At 41.4% G+C, this 23712-nt stretch overlaps 2 non-coding genes and 2 pseudogenes across 3 annotated transcripts; all 4 read left to right on the forward strand.

The window, feature by feature from the left end:
- Positions 1-3769: 3769 nt before the first annotated feature.
- On the forward strand, positions 3770-5614 carry LOC110529023 (protein NLRC3-like; annotated as a pseudogene).
- Positions 5615-13716: 8102 nt separating this feature from the next.
- LOC110529024 (nucleolar protein 56-like) lies at positions 13717-18381 on the forward strand (annotated as a pseudogene). The gene is made up of 8 exons (XR_016497421.1): positions 13717-13828; positions 15173-15362; positions 15644-15795; positions 15994-16085; positions 16381-16529; positions 16803-16925; positions 17423-17527; positions 17782-18381. The product of XR_016497421.1 is annotated as a nucleolar protein 56-like (transcript).
- On the forward strand, positions 15418-15542 carry LOC118965417 (small nucleolar RNA SNORA26). The gene has a single exon (XR_005052743.1). It is a non-coding gene; the product is annotated as a small nucleolar RNA SNORA26 (small nucleolar RNA).
- LOC118965415 (small nucleolar RNA SNORD57) lies at positions 17270-17336 on the forward strand. The gene has a single exon (XR_005052741.1). It is a non-coding gene; the product is annotated as a small nucleolar RNA SNORD57 (small nucleolar RNA).
- Positions 18382-23712: the final 5331 nt, after the last annotated feature.

Below are 23712 nucleotides of genomic sequence, written 5' to 3' on the forward strand. Positions count from 1 at the left end.
TAATTAGCGATATGCAAGAGACAATGGTTGAGTTACAGTAATAGGCAATAAAGAAGTATCTGAAAATGGAATTCTAAATACAAGTGTATTCAATTACTTTGCAAAAAGAATGGATTCACATACAAGACATAAAGCTTAAGTTATAAGACGCGGTTAGCCATTGTGGCTGGAACCGCGGATTGTCTCTGGCATTTGTAATTCTTGTTTACACAAGTAAACAAACTGTTGTCCAAACCAGTTGTTAGACAATTTTGCCTAAGCTGTTGATATTTTTTGTTGTTATCCTAGTTTTGTTTATCCTAGTTTTGTTTAGCCCTGTTGTTTATTTTCAAATACCCAACATATTCAACATGTATTATAAAGAAATGGTTGTATATCAATTACATATACTGTAGTTGAAAAAAGCTTGCTTGCCCAGTTTTCCAATTGTTTTTTACTGGTTCCACTTCTGTATTTCATCAATAGGTGGAGACATTGACCATAGTACCCCACACCCTGAGTGCCAACCTGTATGGTCTCCCATTAGCACCACCAGCTGAAAATAGTTTTCTTCCTAATTGTCTTTCCCATGCCCTATATGAATTTAATTAAACTTAAAAAAAAAAAATGTTGAGTGAGCTTTTACATATAATTAAATTAAATTAATAGAAAATAGCCAAAGTCAAAAAACACATATATAATTGCTGTAGATTGTGCAGACAAGGTCCTTGAACCAAAAACAGTTGGTTATTCATGAAAGTCATATGGGATGGAAGGTATTGAAGTTTTTACGCCAGTATTTTATTTAAAATTAATTTATTGAAAAAAGTCAAACAACTCTAATGCAATTGCCGTAGATTCTACAGACAATGTCCCTGAACCAATAACATTTGGTTGTATTCAAGTGATACTAAGGAAGTATTTTTTTTAACTTAAATTAATTAAATAATCACATTTAATAAATTAACAGCCAAAGTAAAAAAAATATATATACAAAAGTAATTGTCATGGATTGGAGAGATCCCTGAACATATTACAGTTGGTTTGAGATTTGTCATATGGTTACAAAGCTATTGAAGTGTTGCAGTTAACACTAGGTTCAATTGCACTTTTAACACGGTCCCTTAGCTGCAACTGCACGGAGAATGAGACATAGAAATGAGCGTATACTAATTTTTAGAAAAGGCAATGTAACAGCGAAAATAAGGGGTGTAACTTGTTCGTCATCTGATTTAAATATGACATTCATATCATCCTTGAATGTTCCTTTGAAAAGGTATTGACGAGCAAAGTCCGAATCTTTAACATAAAGCTAACTTCACAGCCCTGCCATATGCATGCTTGTCCCAGCCCACGTTTTGACAACTGAATGGGAATGTGCCTCCCCACACATTTGATCGATAACTAAGAGATATGATATCAGTCGTTCGGGTGCAGTATAGCAAAGTGATTCACATTTCTTGCTCGCTAACCAGATTACACCTGCGTCTCTAGCAGGCACAAAAAACGAGTTGGGGTGAAAAAGACATCGATTTGACCAACCTACTGACCGGTAGAATAGCAACACTAGTTAACAAACTCTCTGTCAGGAAGAGATGTGAGCCGTAGAAAAACAAAAAACAAACACAGTAGCAGGCGAAATTAGAACAGGAATAAGGAAACGTTGCATGACAACCAGCAGCGCACATGACAGAACCGGAAATATTTCATTTCAGCCTGGTATAGCTGCATGTACCTTTGCAACCCTGTGATGTTCTAAGCATGTAGATTGTAGGGTGCACCCTCAGCAAATACCTGCCTTAATAAGTTTATTTTATTTATTTATTGCACCTGTATTTAACCAGGTAGGCCAGTTGAGAACAAGTTGTCATTTACAACTGCGACCTGGCCAAGATAAAGCAAAGCAGTGCGACACAAACAACACAGAGTTACACATGGAATAAACAAACGTACAGTCAATAACACAATAGAAAAGTCTATAGACAGTTTGTGCAAATGAAGTAAGATTATGGAGGTAAGGCAATAAATAGACCATAGTGGCAAAATAATTACAAATAATAATTAGCAATTAAACACTGGAGTGATAGATGTGCAGAAGATGAATGTGCAAGTCGAGATACTAGTGTGCAAAGGAGAAAAAAAAAGGAAAAAAATAATATGGGGATGAGGTAGTTGGGAAGGCTATTTACAGATGGGCTATGTACAGGTGCAATGATTTGTAGGCTGCTCTGACAGCTGATGCTTAAAGTTAGTTAGTGAGGGAGATATGAGTCTCCAGCTTCAGTGATTTTTGTAATTCGTTCCAGTCATTGGCAGCAGAGAACTGGAAGGAAAGGCGACCAAAGGAGAAGTTGGCTTTGGGGGTGACCAGTGAAATATACCTGCTGGAGCGCGTGCTACGGGTGGGTGCTGCTATGGTGACCAGTGAGTTGAGATAAGGCGAGGCTTTCCCTAGCAAAGATTTCTAGATGACCTGGAGCCAGTGGGTTTGGCGACGAATATGAAGCGAGGGCCAGCCAACGAGAGCATACAGGTCGTAGTGGTGGGTTGTATATGGGGCTTTGGTGACAAAACGGATGGCACTGTGATAGACTGCATCCAATTTACTGAGTAGAGTGTTGGAGGCTATTTTGTAAATGACATTGCCGAAGTCAAGGATCGGTAGGATAGTCAGTTTTACAAGGGTATGTATGGCAGCATGAGTGAAGGATGCTTTGTTGCGAAATAGGAAGTCAGTTGAAAAGCTTTAGTAATATATTCTTTTAATAGTAGCCAAACAATTATGGGAAACAGCAGTAGAGGTACACATAGTTGTTACGTTTTAAAAAGGTACTGAACCAGAAAAATGACTTTTCTGGTTGACCAAATATCTACGAAGAGGTCATCATTTCATGGAGTCTGCAAGTTAGGTAAAAAAATATATATTTTTACCAAATTAAATGAATGTATTGTGTTAGAGGTTTCATGATGCTTGTATCTAAACCAAAGTATATACATTTAAGATTGTTCTATACATCAGTTGGGGTCTCTATAAGTTTCAATATGAGGTCCTAAACCTAGAATGAAAGTGCATCCTTGTAGCTGTGTGGGATAATATAGTCAACATTTTTGCCTTTGGGTAAGTTGAGCAAATGGCCATGGGGTATGTAGTGTCTTAGTTCTTATTACTTATTTATATAATAAGAAAGACTCAGAATACAAGGAAATTAACTGGACCTTCACATTTACTAAAATGAGATAGTACCAGAATAACATAGAACAACAATGTGCATGACCAAGGGTGCTCCATTCTTAAAGGGGACATCAGTAATTAACAGAACATAACAGGGCAAATTGAGCCAATGGCAAGGAAATGTAAGTGTTTTCTTCTCAAGGCATTTTCGCTGGGATATGAGGTAACAAAAGGGCCTAGGTTTAAGGTGCGATATACAGATATCGCTCTGCCATTTCATGGTTGCTAAAATTGTAATAGTTCGCCTAATTTCAGTTTATGTGAATCATTGTACCATCTACACCGTTGTGAAATATCTTCAATAAGCAAAATGTAGCATTTTCAGCTGTTTGAAGCTGGTGTACAAAACCGAAAGTAAAAGACTGGTGTATAACAATAAAACATAACTTTTATTTTATTTTAAATGATTGTGATAAGTGTTGTAGTAGTAGGGCACGTGTATATTAGATTGAGGGCGACATTAACGATAATGCTTTTGCAGTACAAAATGTTACCATGAAATGTTTATCTTCACTTATTGTGGATTTTATATACCTTATCCTTGCAGTGGATATTGTGATGCAAAGAGTTAAAGAGGAGCATAAATCCAGTCTGAAGGAGAAGTTTCAGTTTGTGTTTGAGGGCAACACAGACAATGAAACTGATCTCGAAAGGATCTACACAAACCTGTACATCACAGGGGGAGAAAGTCAAGGGGTGAATGATGAACATGAAATGTGGCAGATTGAGAAAAGATCCAGGAGAAAAAAGGCACCAGACTCTCCAATCAACTGCAATGACATCTTCAAACCCTTACCGGAACAAGAGAGACCCATCAGAACAGTAATGACGAAAGGCATCGCTGGAATCGGACAAACTGTCTCTGTGCATAAGTTCATCCTAGACTGGGCAGAAGGAAAAGCCAATCATGATGTGGATTTCATCTTTGTTCTTCCTTTCCGAGAGCTGAATTTGATCAAAGATGACCAGTACAGTCTTTCTGAACTTCTGAATGACTTCCACCCTGAACTTGCAGAGATAAAAGACAATGGAATTTGCGGCTTGTAAAGGTCTGTTCATCTTTGATGGTCTGGATGAAAGCCAACTTGAATTGGATTTCCATAAAAACAAGAGGGTGACTGACGTTACAAAGACATCCTCAGTGGATGTGTTGCTTACAAACATTATCAAGGGTAATCTGCTTCCCAAAGCTCTCCTCTGGATCACCTCCAGACCAGCAGCAGCCAATCAGATTCCCAGTAAGTGCATCAACCAAGTGACAGAAGTACGAGGTTTCAATGACCCACAGAAAGAGGAATATTTCAGGAAAAGAACGAGTGATGATAATCTTGCCAGCAGAATCATCTCACACCTTACAACATCAAGAAGTTGCTACATCACGTGCCACATATCAGTCTACTGTTGGATTTCTGCCCAAGTCCTTGAAGAATTGCTGATGACAAATGAGTTTGGAGAGATCCCTACAACTCTGACTGAGATGTACTCTCACTTCCTGCTCATTCAGACAAACCTGGCAAATGAAAAGTATCTGGGGCAAAATGAGAGAGATGCACAGAAGATCTTGGAATCAAGGAAAGATTTATTTCTGAAATTGGAGAGGCTATCATTTGAGCACCTAGAGAAAGGCAATCTCATGTTCTATGAAACTGACCTGAATAAGTATGGCATTGTGGTCAGTGAAGCTGCAGTGTACTGTGGGTTGTGCACAGAAATCTTTAAAGAATAGTCTGTGTTGTACAAAAAGAAGGTCTACTGCTTTGTGCATCTGAGTATCCATGAGTTTTTTTCTGCGCTGTACGTGTTCCACTGCTGTGTGATCAAGAATGTCAAGGAGCTGGAGCCTTTCCTGGAAAGTGTGCCAAAATAATGCCACTTGGATGAGCTTCCCTTGCACAGGCTTCTGCAGATGATGGTTGTTAAAGCCTTGCAGAGTAAGAATTGACACCTGGACCTGTTTCTCCGCTTCCTAGTTGGCATCTCACTGGAGGCTACTTAGAAACTCTTGCAAGGCCTCTTGTCACAAAGTGAATCTCTTGAGAAAATGATGACATATTTTAGAGATCAGGATATTGTAGGGGATTACTCACCCGAAAGATACATCAATCTTCGCCAGTGCTTGACTGAGATGAAAGACAATTCAGTACAAGAGGACATTCTAAAGTACCTTAAGTCAGAAAATCATGCAGAAACAGAACTGTCACCTGTCATTGCTCAGCACTGGCCTACATGCTTGAAATGTCAGATGAGGTGCTGGATGAGTTTGACGTGAACGGATACAACACGGGTATTACGGGTGATGTGAGACTGCTTCCAGTTGTGAGGAACTGCAGAAAGGCAATGCAAGTATTAATCCAGAATTCACACATACTGTATGTCACACAATCAGATTTGACCACGAACTGACATTTTTACTATAGTGAGAGCCTTTCTGATACCCCTAGTAGCACTGGGTTTTCATTTGTCAATTGCTTACCTGGTAAATCAAAATAATACTCAAAGGTAAACTCAGCGATATGATGCAGAAAGTAAAAAGCCTAGTGGGTCAATTTCTGCAACAACTGAAGCCTGATGCTCAACTTCTCTGCTGTTTTGGTCACATGGTTACCACGCTGTGAACAGTGTGAAGCGAACCTGAGCAAGTGCTCAGATACTGTGTGTGCTGCTCGTGGAAATGTTATTTCGCTGAGTCTACCTTCAAAACATCAGTTAAGCTACTCTGACATACACTACATCACAAGTTAAATTAGTTGTATTTTCTTTAGTTCTACAGATTATCTGGCAATGTACTTTCAAATGAGTGCTTCAAATTACTGGCCTCTATTCTCCAATTTGTAGACTCACCTCTGAGAGACCTGGACATGAGTAACAATTCCTTTGATGATTGCAAAGAGATGTTATTCTTTGCTGGATTAAAACCTCCACATTGTAAACTGGAAACACTGAGGTCAGTTCTTTTGGAGGGGTCTAAGTATGATATCATGATAACAACCCACAGATTGACTCTGACAAACTGTTCCATAAGGTTTAGAGCGTGTTTTGGGCATTAATGCTGCAATATGTAACTTTGTGGGTGACCCGACCAAATTCACATAGAAATGTGAGTTATAGGCTGCTGAGGGGTGGACAGGTCATAATAATAATGGCTGGAATGGAGTCAATGGAATGCTATCAAACACACCAAAGATGTGGTTTCCATGTGATTGATACCATTCCATGGACTCCATTAAAGTCATTTTTATGATTCTCTATACTATACATTGCCTGTTTTGTCACAGAAACTGAAATTAGGCTACCCTATTATAATTTTAGCAACCAGGAAATGGCGGAGCGATTTCTTCATATTGCACCTTTTAAGTAATGGGCACACACATAGAAACGAAATTATTTTTTTATGGTGCTTTATGTTCAGCTTCACTTCACACATATGCTTTCTATGCTGAGTTTCTTAAAACAAACATTAAATAAATGGAAAAAGACAACCTGTTTTAACCAATTGATGTCTCTGTCTTTGTAGACTCTCTGGCTGTAAACTCACAGAAGAACCATCTTGTGCAACTTTGATTACTGCTCTAATGCCAGTGATCCCAGATACAATCAGTGAGTTTAATTTAGGATAAAAAAAAGTATTTTTTGATGCATGCCTTGTACACTTAGTGTGCACTGATTGGCATACATGTACCTTTGTTTGATTTTTTGTAAGGATAGTTCATCTTCAATCATTTGAGTACTTTCTTGTATTACCACAGGGGGCATAGAATTTACCGATTGGGCCTTAAAAGGCCTGTACTTGAGTTTCAACAGACTGAATGACTTAGGAGTGGAGATGCTTTCTGCTAGACTGGACAAGCCACACTGTAAATTGGAAAACTGAGGTCAGAACTATTGTGATTTTGTTTTCACTTTTTTACTTGTTACTCAGCTTGTTAGGGGTCCCAGCACATCATGTATTTGTTGTATTATTATTCGGGTAGTTCCTTCCTTCCAGACAATATCTCAACAACAGATTTGTAAAAAAGTTGTATAAATTGGCAGGATGGTAGAACCCATCAAGAGTAACTATGGTGCCAAATTTGGCACAAGTATCATATTTGACCTACAGCTCCACCAAAAAATATTGCCTCTGCGGACCTATAACATTCGCCATGATGGACTTTCCGCCATCTTGGAATTTAGGAAAAATCTTTATAAATCTTCTCACGAACCACTTCCTCGATTTGGCACCATATTTGATATGTGTACTCATTGTACTAGTCCCTAAATGATTTGCAAATAATACGATGGTAAGAAAACAAATGGCAGCTAGACAAGACAAGGAAATTCTGACAAATGTTTCTCGAAATTCCATTGGCTACAATCCATACTATTTTGGTCAATCAGCTTAAATCTCATGTTGGTGATGGGGAAGTTTGGTCTTGATATCAACAACAACAAAAGACATTCAATGTATGGCCTTTGCCCTCATCTACAGTTGAAGTCGGATGTTTACATACACTTAGGTTGGAGTCATTAAAACTCGTTTTTCAACCATTCCACAAATTTCTTGTTAACAAAATATAGTTTTGACAAGTCGTTTAGGACATCTACTTTGTGCATGACAAGTATTTTTTCCAACAATTGTTTACAGACAGATTATTCCGCATAATTCACTGTATCACAATTCCAGTTGGTCAGAAGTTTACATACACTAAGTTGACTGTGCCTTTAAACAGTTAGGAAAATTCCAGAAAATTATGTCATGGCTGGTTCATCCTTGGGAGCAATTTCCAAACGCCTGAAGGTACCACGTTCATCTGTACAAACAATAGTACGCACGTATAAACACCATGGGCCCACGCAGTCATCATACCGCTCAGGAGGGAGACGCGTTCTATCTCCTAGAGATGAACGTACTTTGGTGCGAAAAGTGCAAATCAATCCCATAACAACAGCAAAGGACCTTGTGAAGATGCTGGAGGAAACAGGTACAAAAGTATCTATATCCACAGTAAAACAAGTCCTACATCGACATAACCTGAAAGGCTGCTCAGCAAGGAAGAAGCCACTGCTCCAAAAGCACCATAAAAAAGCCAGACTACGGTTTGCAACTGCACATGGGGACAAAGATCATACTTTTTGGAGAAATGTCCTCTGGTCTGATGAAACAAAAATAGAACTGCGGTAATGACCATCGTTACGTTTGGAGGAAAAAGGGGGAGTATGCAAGCCAAAGAACACCATCCCAACCGTGAAGCATGGGGGTGGCAGCATCATGTTGTGGGGGTGCTTTGCTGCAGGAGGGACTGGTGCACTTCACAAAATAGATGGCATCATGAGGGTGGAAGATTATGTGGATATATTGAAGCAACATCTCAAGACATCAGTCAGGAAGTTAAAGCTATGTTGCAAATGGATCTTCCAAATGGACAATGACCCCAAGCATACTTCCAAAGTTGTGGCAAAATGGCTTAAGGACAACAAAGTCAAGGTATTGAAGTGGCCATCACAAAGCCCTGACCTCAATCCTATAGAAAATGTGTGGGCAAAACTGAAAACGCGTGTGTGAGCAAGGAGGCCTACAAACCTGACTCAGTTACACCAGCTCTGTCAGGAGGAATGGGCCAAAATTCAACTTATTGTGGGAAGCTTGTGGAAGGCGACCGAGAAATACATAGGTGGGCAAATGTACAGAAATATAATTTTCAGTAATATTTTTATTTATTTCAATATACAGTATCAGTCAAAAGCGTGGACACACCTACTCAAGAGTTTTTTATTTTTACTATTTTCTACATTGTAGAATAATAATGAAGACATCAAAACTTTGAAATAACACATGTGGAATCATGTAGTAACCAAAAAAAGTGTTAAACAAAATATATTTTATATTTGAGATTCTTCAAAGCAGCTTTGCACACTCTTGGCATTCTCTCAACCAGCTTCACGAGGTAGTCACATGGAATGCATTTCAATTAACAGGTGTGCCTTGTTAATTTGTGGAATTTCTTTCCTTCTTGCATTTGAGCCAATCAGGTGTGTTGTGACAAGGAAGGGGTGGTATACAGAAGATAGCCCTATTTGGTAAAATACCAAGTCCATATTATGGCAAGAACTACTAAAGTACACAAATAAGAAGAAGAGACTTGTTTGGGCCAAGAAACACGAGCAATGAACATTGGGGTAGAAATCTGTCCTTTGGTCTGATGAGTCCAAATGTGATATTTTTGGTTACAACCGCTGTGTCTTTGTGAAACGTAGAGTAGGTGATCGGATGATCTCTGCATGTGTGGCTCCCACCATGAAGCATGTAGGAGGAGGTATGATTTTGTGAGGGTGCTTTGCTGGTGACACTATCAGAGCTTTATTTAGAATTCAAGGCACACGTAACCAGCATGGCTACCACAACATTCTGCAGTGATACGCCATCCCATGTGGTTTGCGCTTAGTGGGACTATCATTTGTTTTTCAACAGGACAATGACCCAAAACACACCTCCAGGCTGTGTAAGGGCTATTTGATAAAGGAGAGTGATGGAGTGCTGCATCAGATGACCTGGCCTCCACAATTACCCGACCTCAACCCAATTGAGATGGTTTGGGATGAGTTTGACTGCAGAGTGAAGGAAAAGCAGTCAACAAGTGCTCAGCATATGTGGGAACTCCTTCAAGACTGTTGGAAAAGCATTCCTCATGAAGCTGGTTGAGAGAAGTCCAGTGCCAGCTGTGAATCCCATTTAGTCTTGAATTAAGTAGAATTCCCTATGCTGGATGACAGTGCTTAAGTTGATCTGGATCCTGCTTGAACAGGATCAGGCATCTTTCAATTTTGGACTGTTTCGTTCTGGAAACCATTTGCCAGGATCCGTTACATCTCATGGCACAAACACTGTGTACAATGTAAAAATTTCAATTAAATCAGACTTTCACTTTTACTTGAGTCATTTTCTATTAAGGCATCTTTACTTTTACTGAAGTATGACAATTGGGTACTTTTCCCACAACTGGCCATTGCTGTGATGAGAGGCTACAGGCACCTCTCTCTATCTCTCACAGAACTAGAATGAGAACTTTTATGATCTCTCTCCTGCTCTCTGCTCTGATTAACATGACATGAGCCTGCAACTGTCATCTCTCCAGAGTTGCACTCAATCATTTATTTCCTTATAGAATCATAGCCGCGGGAAGGGTGTTGGAGGTGCCACAGCACCCCTAAAAATTGAAATACATTTGCCAAAGTTATAGAATTGCTTTGTAATTCAGAAGACTACACCAGGAGTAGGCCTGTAATTTAACCACAGAGGATCAATAGCTTATAAAAAAGTATACCCTGGCTGTGGATTGTGAGTAGCCCAATCCCAAGGCATGCCCAATGTAGGGAATGCGCTGCAAATGTCAGTGAGCAGCATGCAGCAAAAACAGTCCTTGTGCAACATCGATTTGGAAAGCAAATGGATTCTGCTGAAAGGAGAAGACTAACCTATGTAGGCAACCAAATATGTTATCAACTTCCAAATAGGCCTATTGAGAGAGCAACATTGTTTGACAAAGTAAAACGAGAGAGAGAAATAGGCTTTTGGCATGCTGGTGAGTGAGCTGAGCACCATTGGGTGAGTCTGAAAAAAAAAAAAAATTATACCTTTTATTTTACTAGGCAAGTCAGTTAAGAACAAATTCTTATTTTCAATAACAGCCTATGAATAGTTGGTTAACTGCCTTGTTCAGGAGCATAACAACAGATTTTTACATTGTCAGCTCGGCCATTTGATCTTGCAATCTTTTGGTTACTAGTCCAATGCTCTAACCACTAGGCTACCTGCCACCCCAAATTTCCTCCTCATATTGTACAGTGTCTCCACACACCTAGGCCAAAATGCTATTGCTGGATTCAAGACAAGGTCGTTTTAATTGATCTCAGATTCTCAGTTTGTCAGTGTCAACGTAGCCTGTCATTTCGATCATTGGTGAGATATTAAAACAAGATTCTGCTAAAGTCTCCAGTCATCTAAACGTACAGTGCCTTGCGAAAGTATTCAGCCCCCTTGAACTTTGCGACCTTTTGCCACATTTCAGGCTTCAAACATAAAGATATAAAACTGTATTTTTTTGTGAAGAATCAACAACAAGTGGGACACAATCATGAAGTGGAACGACATTTATTGGATATTTCAAACTTTTTTTAATAAATCAAAAACTGAAAAATTGGGCGTGCAAAATTATTCAGCCCCTTTACTTTCAGTGCAGCAAACTCTCTCCAGAAGTTCAGTAAGGATCTCTGAATGATCCAATGTTGACCTAAATGACTAATGATGATAAATACAATCCACCTCTGTGTAATCAAGTATCCGTATAAATGCACCTGCACTGTGATAGTCTCAGAGGTCCGTTAAAAGCGCAGAGAGCATCATGAAGAACAAGAAACCCACCAGGCAGGTCCGAGATACTGTTGTGAAAAAGTTTAAAGCCGGATTTGGATACAAAAAGATTTCCCAAGCTTTAAACATCCCAAGGAGCACTGTGCAAGCGATAATATTGAAATGGAAGGAGTATCAGACCACTGCAAATCTACCAAGACCTGGCCGTCCCTCTAAACTTTCAGCTCATACAAGGAGAAGACTGATCAGAGATGCAGCCAAGAGGCCCATGATCACTCTAGATGAACTGCAGAGATCTACAGCTGAGGTGGGAGACTCTGTCCATAGGACAACAATCAATCAATATTGCACAAATCTGGCCTTTATGGAAGAGTGGCAAGAAGAAAGCCATTTCTTAAAGATATCCATAAAAAGTGTCATTTAAAGTTTGCCACAAGCCACCTGGGAGACTCACCAAACATGTGGAAGAAGGTGCTCTGGTCAGATGAAACCAAAATTATACTTTTTGGCAACAATGCAAAACGTTATGTTTGGCGTAAAAGCAACATAGCTCATCACCCTGAACACACCATCCCCACTGTCAAACATGGTGGTGGCAGCATCATGGTTTGGGCCTGCTTTTCTTCAGCAGGGACAGGGAAGATGGTTAAAATGTATGGCAAGATGGATGGAGCCAAATACAGGACCATTCTGGAAGAAAACCTGATGGAGTCTGCAAAAGACCTGAGACTGGGACGGAGATTTGTCTACCAACAAGACAATGATCCAAAACATAAAGCAAAATCTACAATGGAATGGTTCAAAAATAAACATATCCAGGTGTTAGAATGGCCAAGTCAAAGTCCAGACCTGAATCCAATCGAGAATCTGTGGAAAGAACTGAAAACTGCTGTTCACAAATGCTCTCCATCCAACCTCACTGAGCTCGAGCTGTTTTGCAAGGAGGAATGGGAAAAATTGTCAGTCTCTCGATGTGCAAAACTGATAGAGACATACCCCAAGTGACTTACAGCTGTAATCACAGCAAAAGGTGGCGCTACAAAGTATTAACTTAAGGGGGCTGAATAATTTTGCACGCCCAATTTATCCGTTTTTGATTTGTTAAAAAAGTTTGAAATATCCAATAAATGTCGTTCCACTTCATGATTGTGTCCCAGTTGTTGTTGATTCTTCACAAAAAAATACAGTTTTATATCTTTATGTTTGAAGCCTGAAATGTGGCAAAAGGTCGCAATGTTCAAGGGGGCCGAATACTTTCGCAAGGCACTGTATATAGAATCACATGAAATGTGTTTATAAAAGGCCGAAAGGGCTTTTAAAAATTCCCCATCTGTAAAACTTCTCCAAGTGCCTCTACTCTATTTCTCCAAGTGCCTCTACTCTATTTCTCCAAGTGCCTCTACTTTATTTCTCCAAGTGCCTCTACTCTATTTCTCCAAGTGCCTCTACTCTATTTCTCCAAGTGCCTCTACTCTATTTCTCCAAGTGCCTCTACTCTATTGCTCTATGCCAGCACACAAAAGTGATGCTAATACATGCAAAGCTTTATTATAAAGTTTTGTTTCATTCATCCATTCTAATACCTCAGAACCCCCCATGTCACCCCCCTCTCAGCTCACATTTTATTCTGGCACCTCCCAATTTACAAATTAAGCACCGTTGGAGGATATTGCTTTTGCTCTTACATTTTCATGACAAAGTTGAAGGGGGCATAGTTTTAAAAAAAATCACTGACAGTTAGCTTGTAAATGTTTTAAAGAAGATAGAAAATGAATTAATTTCAAGTACTGACAATGTGTGAACAGTGTTGAATTGCAGAAGCTAACTCCATTGACATTATTAATTTAAAATTAATTTAAAATAATAATATAGAATACAATTTGAATGACAGAATAATGAATGAAATTCAAATCAGATTAAGCTAAATACCTATTAAATATTGTATTCCTTTGCAGATCAATAGGTATTTATATAGGCTGATATTATGGCTGTGATACTCCATAGAAATCCCCATTGCAATAATTTGCCTAAAGCCCATCATAAGCCTCACTTACAGCATCCCCTCCATGTTCTCTGTCCCTCCCAAATGAGCTCATCATTCACCAATCACCAGGTAGTGCACGACATGACGCTAAGTTCATGAATCTCGCGATACAAAGTCGACCCCACGGTAATACCGTTATGTAGCCGCGTGTGGAAAACTAAAAGTCTTTATTCATTCGTGAAGCAGAGGAAAGGACACGCATAGCATCAGAGATTGTGCAATCATGGTAAGATATTTTTTGTTATACGTTTCAGCATTTGAAATACCAACAAAAACTACTCATCAATAAAATGCTTTGGAAAATAACGTTAGCTTACTCAACTTATATGGCATATATTCAATTTCAGGGTCGAAAGGTGAAGAGTTAACAAGTTAAGTTACAAAAACGTGTTTGATTTATCATATCAGAATAAAACATTTACTGTAAGCAATTAGCGTTCCATTCCAAATTGACGGTCATTACCCAACGTTAGTGTTCTCAGCAAAGATTGGGAATGTGTTGGCAGCCTCACGACTAGGCCTCAGTCTTGTTAAAAAGCCAGATTTGCGAAAGGATTTAATGAACACATTTAACATAGCTATTGATAACAGCCTAATTTGGTAAACATTTGCTATAGGTAATGGACTAGTTTAAATATCTTTACAATGTGCATGCCATGGGTACTGCGTATTGATTCCCACAACACGTGGTGACCGTAGTATTGGTTTAATGACGCGCAAGTTCAAATAGGTTCACGTTACAGTATTTCTCCAAAATACTATCTAGTACCTACACTGAACTTAAATCTAAAGTTGATAGATTCTAAACTCAACATGTAAAGTGTTTTTCATGAGCTGAAATATAAAATCACAGAAATTAACCATAGACAAAGTTTATTTCAAATATTTGGTAGAAATGTGTTAACATCCCAGTTAGTGAACATTTTTCCATTGCCAAAATAATCCGGCCACCAGCCAGGTGTAGCATATCAAGAAGCTGTTTTAACTGCACATTGTAATGACCATGCTGTTTTGTCACAACACCATGCCACAAATGTCTCAAATTGAGGGAGTGTCATGCGGCCTGCAGAAATGTCCTTACAGAGCTGTTGCCAGAGAATTTAATGTTCATGTGTCTGCCCTAAACTACCTCAAATGTCGTTTGAGAGAATTTTGCAGTGCAGACAAACCATGCCAGCCCAGGACCTCACCAGGGGTCTCTGTAATAAACCCTGGGACTAATTCTGATTGGCTGGGCCTGGCTGCTTAGTGGGTGGGCCTATACCCTCCAAGACCCACCCATGATGCACCCCTGCCCAGTCATGTGAAATCCATAAATTGGGGCATGGGTTCTTAAACAAGTCTCCCTCATAGGGTACGTAGTAGTAGACCCAACAACCATCCACTTGGCAGTCTTGCTAACATGACCAAATGATGACTATACCAAATCTGTCTATCCCCTAAACTCTATATTGCGTGTTCCATTGGTGCTGACAGTCCCGCAGTATAAATGTCAGGTATGCCTTCAACCTGGTTGAGACTATCCTAACATTTCCTAACTTCTGCTCGCCCCTCCCCTTCTGCTTTATAGTGAGTGGTATGGCTACCGCTTCCCAGAGCTGATCAAGATAGTGACTGACAACTCTACGTACTGCAAGATGACACAGCTGATCGGCAACAGAAAGGAGCTGAGCGAGGAGAGTCTAGAGAGCCTGGAGGAGGTAGTGATGGACAGTGCTAAAAGGCCAAGGCTGTCCTGGAGGCATCCCGCAGTTCCATGGGTGAGTCGCCAAGCCACACAGTATATTATACACACTTATAAAACCAACCCCTTTTTTGCCCATCTGGGACTTTTAAGTGTCCTATATGACCAACACAGAGGGGAAGAGTATGATAGTTCTCTCATAAACCTGTAGTGTAGGCTCAAATCCTCACTGCGGATCCTGTCGGGAGATACAAAACGTATATTTCAGTCGTCTTCACAGTAGATGTTTGTACATTGAATTCCCGTGTCTGGGTATCGAGACTGCCGCTGAAACTGTTTTCCCCTGGCTTTCTGTAGGCATGGACATCTCTCCCATCGACCTGATCAACATTGAGAGGTTCTCCAACCGTGTGGTCTCGCTAGCCTCCTACAGGCTGGAACTCCAGGAGTACCTGCGCTCTGAAATGAGCCAGGTGGCCCCCAACCTGGCTGCCCTTATAGGAGATGTGGTGCGTAGTAATTAGGTTCAGCACCTGTCCAATCTACATACTCTTCCTAAGGGGACTGAATGATGTTTATACCAAATCTGTCAATCCCCTGAATTCTTTGTGTTGAGTCTTCCATCGGTCCTGACAGTCCCTGACACCTCAGCTCATGGTGAAATGTTCATCGGCCGACCTCTGACGTGGTGTTTCTTCCTTCTTTAGGTGGGAGCACGTCTTATCTCCCATGCCGGCAGCCTGGCCAAGTACCCAGCCTCCACCGTGCTGATCCTGGGCACCGAGAAGGCCCTGTTCAGGTACTGGGGCACCCACTCCCTGCTGGGCGAACTAGCAGCTACTATGATGGCAGGGCTGGGGCTAAGCAGAGAAGGGTGGCTGGTGGTGTGACCCCTTCAGCGTGATCCCTCTCCCTTATGCACCCCCACAGTCTGAGCAGCTGCCTAGTGCGCAGAGGTAGATATTGTAACTCCAACATACTCAACCAATCATTTATTGTGTAGAAAAATCAAAAAAAAAATCAACAATCAATGGTTGTAACATGTTTCCAAAGTGACTTTCACTGGAAACCCAACATCCATTCCCCACACACAGGGCTCTGAAGACCCGTGGCAACACTCCTAAGTACGGTCTCATCTTCCACTCAACTTTCATCGGCCGTGCTGCAGCCAAGAACAAATGGCGTGTCTCCCGTTACCTTGCCAACAAGTGCACAATCGCCTCACGAATCAATACCTTCTCTGGTGAGTTAAGATGTCTGTTAACCCATGAGGAGAGCAGAGGACAAACTTAGCTTGGGCCTGGTAGATCAAGGTCCTCTCGGCGTTCTGTTTCGGGTCCTGTTTATTATGACCCCTTTGGATTATTTGCAATGATGTTCTTATTTTTCGTCAACAGTAATCCACCTCTGGGTACATGATGGTGACTAGCTAAATACTGAGCTTTGGTGTCTTGACTACTGCTGCCCCGTGCTCTCCTGCGGTGGTATTGACGTTTCCTCTCCCTCCCGCTGACAGAGGAGCCCACCTGTGTGTTTGGTGACAAGCTGCGTGACCTGGTGGAGGAGCGCCTGTCATTCTACGAGATGGGTGAGGCACCTCGCAAGAACCTGGATGTCATGAAAAGAGGCTGTGATACAGGTGAGCTATGTCACTGGCGTGGGATTAATTTTCTTGGGTTTGTGAGCATGCTTTTACAGCATTTGTACGGGAATAAAAATCTGGGGAAAGTAATGCAATTTTAAAATTGTGATTTCTAGGCCTGAAAGAGTTTTAAAGTCATCAAATCTGAAACATAATGGACATTTCTGTTTGTAATTTTAAGCATGGGATCAAAGCAGCCTCCCAGTGTCAATACATTACATGTACTTTTGTATGCGTTGGTCATGAGAAATGTGGTTAGAGGTAATGAAATTCCATCTGTCAATGTGTATGAACCCTGCTTTTAGGACTCTTTTTTCCTTGTAGATGTTTAGCTAATCTGCTGTGAGTGATGACAACACTTTCCCTGACTCAAACGTGGGGGTTTAACTGATTTAATGAGCCTGACACAGCACCAAAGCACATCAATGCTACTAGCAGCTAGTCTTCTAGAAGTATTTGCTGTTTACCCATGCTGTTTGGCTTACCACTCCTAGGCAGGAGAGGTGGCAGCTGAGATAAAGATCAGATTGGAGAAAAGGGAGAAGAAACATAGGAAGTGGGAGAAGAAGCAGGCAGCCCTTTCCACAGGCGATGAAGAGGTATGTATTGGTTTAGCTCTGTCCAGAAACTGAAAGCATGTTTAGATTTGACCCTTCTACGTGGTTCTCTCTGTGTATGACATGCTAAACTAACTTGACTCCGAACCATTGGCTGGTCTTCTACTGTAGACCAAATCACTGAAGTGAATCGGACATTACAGCTCTTATCATACTGCAATTAAAACTAATGCCAAGGGGAAATTATGTAACATCCTAATGTGTTTTCTATTATGGGTTTATGCTAATGGGAGAAGGGAGAATGTGACGTCGCTGTGGTAAAGAAGCATGCAGCAGAGGAAGCTGTCCAAATGAAGGAAGAGGCTCCAGCAACAGAGAATGGAGACCCCATAGCCAAAAAGAAACGAAAGAGTGAGGCAATAGAGGTGGTGGCTGAAGAGGCCCTAGAGACCCCCCAGACTGAGAAGAAGAAATTATGAATAGAGGATTTGGATGAGACTGAACATTTCTTAGTTTTGTACAGTTGATTTTTTTTATAGCTTATTTTTGACTTAACCCACCCAATGAGGTTGGAAGCAGATTGACTTGTGTAATCAGTGTTTGTCTCAATTTTATACCTTCCCATCCTCAACGCACTTCACACTGAAAGTGAATATTCAGCTCAGTGCCTTGAAGTTAATGTAATTATACATTCGCATTATGTAAATACTTTCATGTCCATTTTTTTTATTAAATCTGTTTAGCGTCAACTTGCTTTCAACCATTTTTCAACTAAATATTATATACGCTACCTACCCGATGTGTCTGAAATATACTGAACAAAAATATAAAGTGTTGGTCACATGTTTCGTTTCTTCAGCTGAAATAAAGGATGGCAAAAATGTTCCATACACACAGCTAGTTTCTCTCAAATTTGTTTACTTTCCTGCTAGTGAGCATTTCTAATCTATCTGCCTGACAGGTGTAGCATATCCATAAGCTGATTAAATGGCATGTGTATTACACAGATGCACCATGTGTGTTTAAAGACCACTAAAATGTGCAGTTTTGAGTGAGTGCAATTGGCATGCTGACTGCAGGGCCGTTCATTTCTCCACCATAAGCCACTGTCATTTTGGAAGTATGTCCAACCAGCCTCAACTGCAGACCTTGTATCTGTGCCAGCCCAGGGCACATCTGGCTTCTTCACCTGGGGGTTGTGAGAGCAGCCACTCGGACAGCTGATGAATCTGGGTTTGTGCAACCAAAGAAGTTCTACACACACCTTTTCTCAGTGAGGCTCGTCTGCAATTCTTGACCTGACTTCAGTGGGAAAATGCTCACCTTCGGTGGCCACGGACATGCTGGAGAAGTGGGCTCTTCACTGATGAATTCTGGTTTCAAGTGTACTGGCAAAACCATGTATGGCTTTGTGGGTGAGCGGTTTGCTGATATTGACAGTGCCCCATCATGGGGTTATGGTATGGGCAGACAAACGACAAACACAATTGCATTTTATCGATGACAATTTGAAGGCAGAGATAGTGATGAAATCCTGAGACCCCAATATCGTGACTCATGTCATAAGGATCTATTCACAATTCACGGGAGCTATCCCAGTTCCTCCATGGTCGGCATACTCGTTACCCATTGAGCATGTTTGGGATGCTCAATATATATATTTTTTAGCTTTATTTAACCAGGTAGGCTAGTTGAGAACAAGTTCTCATTTACAACTGTGACCTGGCCAAGATAAAGCAAAGCAGTGTGACACAGACAACGGTTACACATGGAATAAACAAGCCAATGACAGTAGGAAAAAAAGTGTGCAAAAGGCATGAGGTAGGCAATAAATAGGCCATAGTAGCAAAGAATTACAATTTAGCAGATTAACACTGGTGTGATAAATGAGCAGATGTGCAAAAGAGCAGAAAAGTAAATAAAAACAGTATGGGGATGAGATTGGGTGGGCTATTTACAGATGGATTATGTACAGCTGCATCGATCGGTTAGCTGCTCAGATAGCTGATGTTTAAATATGGTAAGGGAAATATGTCTCCAGCTTCAGCGATTTTTGCAATTTGTTCCAGTCATTGGCAGCAGAGAACTGGAAGGAAAGGTGGCCAAATGAGGTGTTGGCTTTGGGGATGATCAGTGAGATATACCTGCTGGAACGTGTGTTACGTGTGGGTTGTGTTATCGTGAGCTGAGATAAGGTGGAGCTTTACCTAGCATAGACTTATAGATGACCTGGAGCCAGTGTGTCTGGCAAAGAGTATGTAGCGAGGTCCAGCCGACTAGAGCATACAGGTCACAGTGGTGGGTGGTATATGGTGATTTGGTAACAAAACGGATGGCACTGTGATAGACTGCATCCAGTTTTTTGAGTATTGTATTGGAAGCTATTTTGTAAATGACATCGTCGAGGATCGGTAGGATAGTCAGTTTTACTAGGATAAGTTTGGCGGCGTGAGTGAAGGAGGTTTTGTTGCGAAATGGAAAGCCGATTCTGGATTGGAGATGTTTAATATGAGTCTGGAAGGAGAGTTTACAGTCTAGTCAGACACCTAGGTATTTATAGTCCACATATTCTAGGTCAGGACCGTCCAGGGTGGTGATGCTGGTCGTGCGGGCAGCAAACGGTTGAAAAGCATTTATTTGGTTTTCCTAGCGTTTAAGAGCAGTTGGAGGCTCGTTTGGAGGTTAGTTAGCACAGTGTCCAAGGAAGGGCCAGAAGTATACAGAATGGTGTTGTCTGAGTAGAGGTGGATCAGGGAATCACCCGCAGCAAGAGCAACATCATTGATATATACAGAGAAAAGAGTCGGCCTGAGAATTGAATCCTGTGGTACCCCCATAGGGGGGGAGGTCAGGACAACAGGCCCTCCGATTTGACACACTGAACTCTGTCTGCAAAGTAGTTGATAAACCAGGCAAGGCAGTCATTAGAGGAACCAAGGCTATTGAGTCTGCCGATAAGAATATGCTGATTGACAGAGTCGAAAGCTTTGGCCAGGTTGATGAAGACGGCTGCACAGTACTGTCTTTTATCGATGGCGATTATGATATCGTTTAGTACCTTGAGAGTGTCTGAGGTGCACCCGTGACCGGCTCGGAAACTGGATTGTGCAGCGGAGAAGGTACGGTGGGATTCGAAATGGTCAGTGATCTGTTTATTAACTTGACTTTCGAAGACTTTAGAGAGGCAGGGCAGGATAGATATAGGTCTATAGTAGTTTGGGTCTAGAATGCCACCCCCTTTGAAGAGGGGGATGACCGCGGCAGCTTTCCAATCTTTAGGGATCTCGGACGATACGAAAGAGGTTGGACAAGTTGGTAATAGGGGTTGCAACAATGGCGGCGGATAGTTTTAGAAAGAGAGGGTCCAGGTTGTCTAGCCCAGCTGATTTGTAGGGGTCCAGGTTTTGCAGCTCTTTCAGAACATCTGCTGTCTGGATTTGGGTGAAGGAGAAGCTGGGGAGGCTCGGGCGAGTAGCTGCGGGCGGGGGTTGGAGTTTCCAGGAGGAAGGCATGGCCAGCTGTAGAGAAATGCTTATCGAAATTTTCGATTATCGTGGATTTATCGGTGGTGACCGTGTTACCTAGCCTCAGTGCAGTGGGCAGCTGGGAGGAGGTGCTCTTGTTCTCCATGGACTTTACAGTGTCCCAAAACTGTTTGAAGTTAGAGCTACAGGATGCAAATTTCTGCTTGAAAATACTAGCCTTTGCTTTCCTGACTGACTGCGTGTATTGGTTCCTGACTTCCCTGAACAGTTGCATATCGCAGGGACTATTCGATGCTATTGCAGTCCGCCACAGTATGTTTTTGTGCTGGTCAAGGGCAGTCAGGTCTGGAGTGAACCAAGGGCTACATCTGTTCTTAGTTCTGCATTTTTTAAAATGCTTATCTAAGATGGTGAGGATATTACTTTTAAAGAACGACCAGGCATCCTCGACTGACGGGATGAGGTCAATATCCTTCCAGGATAGGTCGATTAGAAAGGCCTGCTCGCATAAGTGTTTTAGGGAGTGTTTGACAGTGATGAGGCATGGTCGTTTGACCGCAGACCCATAGCGGATACAGGCAATGAGGCAGTGATCGCTGAGATCCTGATGGAAAACAGCAGAGGTGTATTTGGAGGGCAAGTTGGTCAGGATAATGTCAATGAGGGTGCCCATGTTTACAGATTTAGGGTTGTACCTGGTGGGTTCCTTAATGATTTGTGTGAGATTGAGGGCATCCAGCTTAGATTGTAGGACTGCCGGCGTGTTAAGCATATCCCGGTTTAGGTCATCTAACAGAACGAACTCTGAAGCTAGATGGGGGGCGATCAATTCACAAAGGGTTTCCAGGGCACAGCTGGAAGCGGAGGGGGGTCGATAACAGGCGGAAGCAGTGAGAGACTTATTTCTGGAAAGATTAATTTTTAAAATTAGAATTCCGAACTGTTTGGGTATAGACCTGGAAAGTATGACAGAACTTTGCAGGCTATCTCTGCAGTAGATTGCAACTCATCCCCCTTTGGCAGTTCTATCATGACGGAAAATTGGCCTTCCTAAACCAGGATTCAGACACGGCAAGGACATCAGGGTTGGCGGAGTGTGCTAAAGCAGTGAGAAAACAAACTTAGGGAGGAGGCTTCTGATGTTAACATGCATGAAACCAAGGCTTTTTCGATCACAGAAGTCAACAAATGGGGGTGCCTGGGGACACGCAGGCTATCAAAATCTGGTTGTCTAGAGCGTTGGGGACAAAGAATAAAAGGATCAGATTTCTGGGCGTGGTAGAATAGATTCAGGGCATAATGTGCAGACAGGGGTATACGTGTACGACAGCATGTTCTAGGTACCGCCAATATCCAACAACTTCGCACAGCCATTGAAGAGGTCACCAGATACTGTTTTTATGATCTACACCCCTATCTTAAATTAGGCCCTAATCTATGGAATACAGATACCTTATTTAAATTGACTAACTCAGTAAAATCTGTCACAAGTTGTTTATTTTGGTTCAGAGTATTTCCATGTGGCTAGAATTGCAGCTAATGCTTTGTAAACGGGGATAGTTACCTTTGAAGTTCCCTGAGCCAGGAATGACTGCAGCTAGTTGCGCGCTCATTGGACAAGTGGACAAGTTCTGGCCTGGTTTAGATATTATCTGTCGGAAAGATATCAGTTTGTCTCTGTGAATGGTTTGTCCTCTGACAAATCAACTGTAAATTTCGGTGTTCCTCAAGGTTCCGTTTTAGGACCACTATATACAGTGGGGCAAATAAGTATTTAGTCAGCCACCAATTGTGCAAGTTCTCCCACTTAAAAAGATGAGGCCTGTAATTTATCATAGGTACACTTCAACTATGACAGACAAAATGAGAAAAAAAATCCAGAAAATCACATTATAGGATTTTTAATGAATTTATTTGCAATTTATGGTGGAAAATAAGTATTTGGTCAATAACAAAAGTTTCTCAATACTTTGTTATATACACCATTTGTTGGCAATGACAGAGGTCAAATGTTTTCTGTAAGTCTTCACAAGGTTTTCACACACTGTTGCGGGTATTTTGGCCCATTCCTCCATGCAGATCTCCTTTAGAGCAGTGATGTTTTGGGGTTGTTGCTGGGCAACACGGACTTTCAACTCCCTCTGCTGTGTTGCTTTTACGCCAAACATAACGTTTTGCATTGTTGCCAAAAAGTTACATTTTGGTTTCATCTGACCAGAGCACCTTCTTCCACATGTTTGGTGTGTCTCCCAGGTGGCTTGTGGCAAACTTTAAACGACACGTTTTATGGATATCTTTAAGAAATGGCTTTCTTCTTGCCACTCTTCCATAAAGGCCAGATTTGTGCAATATACGACTGATTGTTGTCCTATGGACAGAGTCTCCCACCTCAGCTGTAGATCTCTGCAGTTCATCCAGAGTGATCATGGGCCTCTTGGCTGCATCTCTGATCAGTCTTCTCCTTGTATGAGCTGAAAGTTTAGAGGGACGGCCAGGTCTTGGTAGATTTGCAGTGGTCCGATACTCCTTCCATTTCAATATTATCGCTTGCACAGTGCTCCTTGGGATGTTTAAAGCTTGGGAAATCTTTTTGTATCCAAATCCGGCTTTAAACTTCTTCACAACAGTATCTCGGACCTGCCTGGTGTGTTCCTTGTTCTTCATGATGCTCTCTGCGCTTTTAACGGACCTCTGAGACCATCACAGTGCAGGTGCATTTATACGGAGACTTGATTACACACA

The sequence above is a fragment of the Oncorhynchus mykiss genome, chromosome 7 (assembly GCF_057628025.1).
Source record: "Oncorhynchus mykiss isolate SJ-2025 chromosome 7, ASM5762802v1, whole genome shotgun sequence".
NCBI classification, from domain to species: domain Eukaryota; kingdom Metazoa; phylum Chordata; class Actinopteri; order Salmoniformes; family Salmonidae; genus Oncorhynchus; species Oncorhynchus mykiss.